Raw genomic sequence first — 7,454 nt, 5'->3', positions numbered from 1 at the left:
GTCTTTGGGGATATCTAGGGTCTGGCCTGTTCATTTTGAAACCCTGTGTTTTATTCAGGAATCTATTTTGACAGTGATTTGTATCTGTGGGCCAGATCAACCATTGTTTCCAATCAGGATGTGTTCTGTTTTGGTTAAGTATATGGTTTATGTCTATTTCTTCATCTGTATCAGAGTTATTGCTAAACATTGTTGGCTTTGGAATAGACAGGTTATTTAAATCTTTGATTTTGGCTAAGCCAAGACAGGTGGTTTGTTGAACAGTGTCATTTAAAAATATCATTTGTTCTGGGATCATGCAGGCTCTAAACAAAGCTTCTAAACCCTGTACTTGCCATTCTTTTGTACCCCAAACACTTTTCAAATCAACATTTTTGTCCCAATAATCAAATCCAAAAGTATTCATTTTTTCAAAGAATGAATCTGAATATATCAATTTTGTGTTGGTTATCATGGTTTTCATCCCTGTCTTGTTTGACAATTTATAATAAAATGTTTCAGCATTACTTGTGTTAAAACCTTGAAAGTATGAATATTTGTCATAAACGGTTCTTGAACTCCCTTTTGGAGGTGTTGCACAATGTTCCCATTGATTTTAATTTAAAACATTTCTAGGTTGTGCAGATTTATGTAAAAAATGGTTACCATAATGGTTATAGCAGTACATACTATCATAATTTGTAGAACCTTGCAAATAATCATGTTTTGTAAATTTAGCAGACATTACTAAGTCAGACATCATGTTGTTAATACTTTCAAAGTCCCAATCATCAGCAAATGAGTTTGGTTTTGCAAAGTCACTCAAGGAGATCTTGATTTGGTGTGGATATTTCAGGATCTCGACCGGACCATAAATTTCATAGTCAGTGTTGTCCCAGGCTACCCCACCAGGTATCGGATTTGCTGTGAAGTTGGCTGAAGAAAGTTCTGAAGAAAGTTCTCTTTTCTCGACGTGTGAAGATGTGTGTGGTTTGAGGACCAAGTTGATGTTCTGACTTGCTGTGTCCATTTTAGCATATTTTCCCTCAATGAAGCGTCCCAAAGTAAATACCATGATGAGCCAAAGTATGAGGATAAATGTACCAAAACCCACCCAAAATTCAATCCATGGAGAAACCAGATATGTTTCTTTCAGATGTTTCAAAAGTTCCTTAGCTTTGACTTTAAAGGATTTTGATGATGGCTGTGTCTTTGATTCACTGAAGCCTTCAGAGGAATCATCGAAGTTGATGAAGTACCCGGATGCAGTTCTGTCAATTGTTCCAATTGCTTCAGGATTTTTGTTTCTTGCATTTTCACTTGGTACTTCAGTATAGATTGGTGTGTCTCTGCTAAATGTCTTTATTTGGGTTTTCAGAGGTCTGAGTTCTATTGCATTGTTGCATAGTCCTTGTTGTTCTTCTATAGGCGTTTCGAATGTGATGAGCCTCTTTGATAGGACCTCTGTACTGGTAGCAAACCTTGGTGTTCTGCTACTTATTGGGAGTCCACTTGGCCTACTGTTTGTTATCGGCCACATGTTGTGGTTTTACCAGGTCGATGGATACAACTCGGTTCTCCTTTTTTCCAGCAAGTGGCGGTAGTACAACTGATCTTGTCCCGTTGACAGACAAGACAGGAACTGCTTTTCTGTAAGAAGGCCCAAATTCCTTCTTTACCGCAATCTTCTCCCTGACTAGATCCCCGACTTTTGGAATCCAGACAGGTCTTGCTGGGACAGGTGGTGATTCTTCAGTGGTTGTTGGCTGTTGTTTCAACTGTATGTTGCTCAGGTCTTTTCTTGTTTTGTTTAAGTCCTGCAAAATAGCCAAACGGTCTTTGACATCAAAGGTTTTTTCTATTACCACTGAAGTCTGACTATCAAGGTCAGAGATCAACATCCTAGTTCCGAATAATAATTCGTACGGACTGAATCCCTTCAGAGAATTTCTTGGCAAGTTATTTAGACTACGTTGGACACTTATTAGATGTTTGACCCACCCAGCTCCCGAACCTAATATCCTTTCTATTATAGATTGCTTTCCGCCTTGGTTTTTTCTTTACACCATCCCATACCCTCAGGAAGGAAGTGAGAAGATTCCCGCTAGGCTGTGCTCATTTGGCCATGTTTCCCCCCCAGGCTGGATTGCCTGAGTGAAAGAAATGGTCGAACGTAGCATGCTCTTAGCGTATATGCCATTTAGACTCGCAAATCTTGTATAACAGTCCGGACGTCAGCCGAGTGCTGAGGATCTACATTATAAGTGGAAACTAGCCTGTATATGTTAATCGCAAGCCATTCTTTTTAGTGGTGATGTTATCTGCAGTCAGATTCCACCGTATTTTATTTTTTCTCTCCCCACTGCGATTTCTGTTGCAGTTTGGGCAGTTTTTTACAAACATGGTATGATGTAGGCTCATGCCAGGCCACCAATACCGTGATTGTAAATCTTCCAGAGAATCTTTTAGTTTGAGGTGTCCAAGACCCTTGCCCATATGTGCGTCTGCGATTAACAAGTGTCTCCTGTCCATGTTTGGAATCACTCTATCCCCCACTCCAGGGATTCGAGCAAAAGGGACGGAGTTTGCATCGATTATGTATGTATAATTGAGTGGATAGTTGATCGGTAACGCTGAGCAGTCGCCTTTTGATGACGTTTTCACTGCCAGCAATGTTTCGCCGTCAATGTATTTTAATGTACGCTTTTTTTGATCTACGGGAGCCGGTTTAGTGGCTGCCGCTGCGGCTGCTTCAGCCAATGAATTCCCTACAACGTGAACGCCATCACGCTGATGACTCAGTGAGTGAGTCACGTGAGTCTTTGGTAGTTCTTTTTTCAAAAGAGCTACTTGTTCTCAGAGCAGTCTCTGCTTTATTGGTGCATCTGTGTCATCTTTGTAACCGTTCTGAATCCATGTCTGCAAATCGCTGTTATATGATTTAACGCAGTAATATGAATCTGACACTATAAGTGTCGGGAATTCGCGATCCGCATTATCTAGCGCCATTTTCAATGCGATTATTTCAGTTTGTTTTTCTGAATTAGTTTCTACTGAGTGTGATTTTGTTAATAGAGGTTTTAATTTACCTCCGCGCCACACTTCTTTTGTAATCTCACATGTGGGGTTGTATGCATGTTCTCCCCAAACGGATGGTTGAGCATGTCCGTCTGTGTAGATTACACAGGCGTAATGTCGTAGAGGCAGAATGTCGATTGGCAGAGGATACGTCTTTTCATATTTTAGATTTTTTAATTCTTCTAGTTCTGGATCAAAGTAGTAGTCTACTTTGTCCGTTGTGATTGAATTCACCCATTGTATCCATTCCGGATTCAATGTTGTTGTTGGTAAATTACACGGTGTTGTTAATGCCTCAAAGGCTGATTTAGCTGTTCTGACTGTGATATGTCTACCGTCAGCTATGTCTTTTTCTCTAGCTATTGCGGTTTGAACTGCACGAATGATTTTTTCTGTATTACTGAATTTCTGTTCAGCTTCTGTGTACATGTGTGATTTGAATGCAATTGGTACCTTATCTCCCTCATTAGAGGTTAGGTATGTGAATCCGCATCTCCCTGGGATGACTCGGATCACAAGGTTGCGTGTATTATCACGGGTTTCTAATTTTGTTTTAATTAGCATGTCTGTTTGTAAGGATCTCAAAATTTCTGTGTGTGTTTGAGTCCAACTGGATCTTTTAAAGTCTGGTTTAATTAGATCGTAAAGGGGTTTGACCCTTTCTGCGTAATTTGCAATGTATGTTCTTCCGAATTTTAGGAAGCCTAGAATTGACTGTAGGTTTTTTAGTGTTTTAGGAGCTTGGATTACGGCACATTTCTCTAGGAAATTGTCTGCCAGGCTTTTGCCTTCACTTGATAGTTCATATCCTAAGAATAGGACCGTCAGATGGGCAATTCTGGACTTTTTAAAGTTGAATTTGTAACCCTCTGCAGCGAACCCAAGAATTATGGTGTTCACTCTTTTCAAGTGAGTCTCCAAGTCATCATCTGTTAAGTAAATGTCATCGACGTAAGATAATGCTTCATCATCATATAGTTGTAGTAATTCTGTTACTCTCGCTGAGAATACCCCCGGGCTGTTCTTGTACCCCTGGGCTAACCGACAGAATTGTTTTTGAGTGCCATTTACTGAGAATGCAGTTAAATATCTGCTTTCTGGTGCTATATTTTGACAAAAGAATCCATTGGAGATGTCCAAGGTTGTTTTGTATTTTTTGCGCACTATGTTATTCATTAGTGCAGCACTGTGTGAGTTTTGCACTGCAAAAGTTTTGCAACATGTGTTAAGGTGTCGGTAATCCAAAACTAGACGGTATGAATTGTCTGGTTTGGCGACCGGAAACAAAGGATTGTTCATTTGTGAGGTGCAAGTTTCAATCACCCCCTGGTATTCTAGCTGATCTAGTATTTCATTTACTTGTTTTTTAGCTTCTTGCTTAATTGGGTACTGCCTTTGTGCAGTAGGTTGTGATTTTAACTGGATTTTGTGAGGAGGAGAATCCTCATCCCATCCTACATGATTTTTATATAAAGCAGGTGCTAAGGCCACTGCCCACTTTCTAGCAAGTGTATATTTTTTATGAATCGGGATTTGATTCGAGAAGGCAGGCATAATTACTTCTTCGCCATGAGGGCACTCCCTGACAAACTCTGGTGGCCAGTCTTTTTCAGCTAGAAGGATGTCATAGCCCTTGGAGAGGTTATCCCAAAATAGTCCCCTTATTTTCCTAGTCTTATCTCCCTCTATACGTAATGTTATCTCGTATATCTTGTGGGGCTTGCTAACTCTGGTATCTGCAGTTTCCACTTGAAAATATTCATTCGTGTCCACTGTCTCCAGATGATTCATAAGGACTTTGCGAGCTATGCTCACCTCTGCTGCGCTGTCTAGCATTGTCTGAGCCCACTCTCCGTTTTTCAGTTGTGTCCTCAGTATTCTCGGCATTGTTAACTACCTTGATACTGGCTACCTTCTTTTTTGGAAATTGTAATTTCTTTTTCAGTTGAGCAGGTTCCTTGTCTTTGGACTTGGCGTGCTCTTCTGATCGTCCTCTTCTTTCCGATTTCTGCGAGGAAGTCTGAAAAGATTGAGAGGGACGTGTATCAATGTCTTGATATCTATCAGGTTTTTTAATATTATCCCTATTTCTAAGGTTATATCTATTCCCAGAGGGGTCACTCTGCGGTGACCTCTGTCTTTGGTTTGGAGATTTCTCTCTTCGCCTAGGAGACCTTCCTCTGGACTGGAATTTCTTTTCTTTAGAATTGGATTGTTTGTTTCCATCCCAGTTCTTTTTTGGTGAATTATTATTATTAAAAAATATTTTTTCTGGATTTGTAGTCAGTTGCGGTTTTACTGGTATTCCACCTAGACTATCTCTGCCTAGTTCTTCATAGGATTTTTCTATGATTCTGGCTATTTCAGCTGGTTGGTCTGCTATATCTGTCTCTTTTAACCTCTGGCGGATCGCCACGTTTGCTGCTTCACCTTTTATGTTGGCTAGTAGTATAGCCGAGACCTGCTTGAAGTCTTTTAGTAATTTCATACCAAGAGTTAAAGCAGGTTCTGGACCGTATTCATCTTGAATTTGTTTTAGCACATCTGGTATCACCGAAATGGATGGGACACCGTGCGTTTTTGTGTAGATGGAAGCAAAGACTGTACCCCAAGTGTCACAGTCCTCAATGTGTGGTGCGATTCCCATTGGGAGACATATAGTCAGAATCCTGTGTTTTTCTAATGGGGTGGTGTCAGGAAACACCGCCTCTATTTGGGTGATTTTCTGTGCCAACCAGAATGGTATTTGTTCCCGTTTAGCTGGAACTTTACCTAGGCAGGATTGGATGTTCTGTGGTGTAATTTTATTTGTGTTCCCCTGGTGAGGGGTCAGCTGTGGAATTTTAATCGCTGGCTGAATTGTTGAAGTCCGCATTACATACTGAACTAATTGTCTATGAATTTTTAGTAATTGTTTCAGCTGTGTTAATAGTTCAGCTGCAGGCATCCTATCGATGTCTGGATGTGGTGTGTATCCGGCTAGGACCGGCCACGTTGCTCCTGGTCTTCCTAAAGGACCGAGCCTTGTAATGTGATTGTTATGTTTTAGGGCGCCATCAAATAAGAGCAAATGCTCTTGGAATTTGAGTGGTACTTCCACCTCCTCGAAAGGAGTGTACTCATTAGGAGGTTCCTCTACTTTGTAATAGTGGAAGTACTTTGTTACAGCATTAGCTGCTGGAAAATGTATCCATGAATAGTATACCTCTGTCTGCCGATATTCGTGTGCCTCAATTACGAATATGACTGTACCACCTCTAGGTGTCAGTCCATTTTCTATAAGTTTTAAGGTTATAGATCTCCTTTTAATGACCGGAATGAGTATTATATCCGGGTCTGCTGCTTGCATGGTAGCATCAGCATCTGCGAGTTCAGTTGCTAATCTAACTGCTTCTCTTTCTTCATCACTGTCTCCCATTTTACGGACAGGATGGTATTATGTTAATTTGCAGATCAGGTTTCTTTATGGAAACAGAGATTAGATGCACAATATTTTGGAACACTGTTTATCCTTCAACGTTGACTAGACCAAGAACCATACATAGGAGTTCCCTCCTGCGAGGTTTTGGAGGATATAACCTTTCACCCACTCCAGACGTCTTTGGAGTATTTGGGAAAAGGGGTCTGAGTGAGAAAGCACGACTGAGTTACTCTAAATGTCTTACGTTAGTTTTATCGCCCTTTCCAAACGCGTTGGGCGCCATGTAGTGTAGCTCCTATTTTCCCAATAGGCTCTGCGCATTGGAATAATACCTACAGCAGTAAAGGCCTAGACCAGACGTTAACTAGGTCTACTACTGTCGATACTAGACTTAATTTTTGGGTTTGCCAGCTAAGCTCAGAGTTCGCTAGAAACTTTCTCGAATGTTCAGGAAAGAATTACCTCCCCTGATTAGACAAGAAGGGATTTAGTTTCTGACAACCATAGAACATGACAACTTTGCTCTCCCCTAATCAAGAGTCAATCTCAAGAGTCGTGTGAGCACAAGGCAATTATTTTACTCAGTCAGTACGTGCATTCTTAGTCTCATCAGAATGTAGAGAAAGGGAAGAGAGACGGGCGTGTTCAATAAAAAGGTGTTATTTATTGATCAGTCTCTTTTCTCATACATGAGAAATGGATCGATATTATTGCAATACTTATAGTTAAGTAAAGTGCATACATTAAAAGCAATAGTATAAAATAATACTGTAAAAACATTGATATGGTTTCTGAGCCATATGATGTTTAAGATGATTAAAATATATTTACATACACATATACATTTGACTAAACGTACTCAACTGGTGTTTCTAAATACGCCTACCCCGTGTACCTGACCTAAGTCTAATGCGCGGGCGGGAATAGAAAGTTACAGTTTAAGTTAAGTTTGTTTTTGCCAAGTGAATAACTAAAG

The sequence above is a fragment of the Lissotriton helveticus genome, chromosome 7 (genome assembly GCF_964261635.1).
Source record: "Lissotriton helveticus chromosome 7, aLisHel1.1, whole genome shotgun sequence".
NCBI lineage: Eukaryota > Metazoa > Chordata > Amphibia > Caudata > Salamandridae > Lissotriton > Lissotriton helveticus.
Note: the sequence above shows the minus strand (reverse complement) of the source record.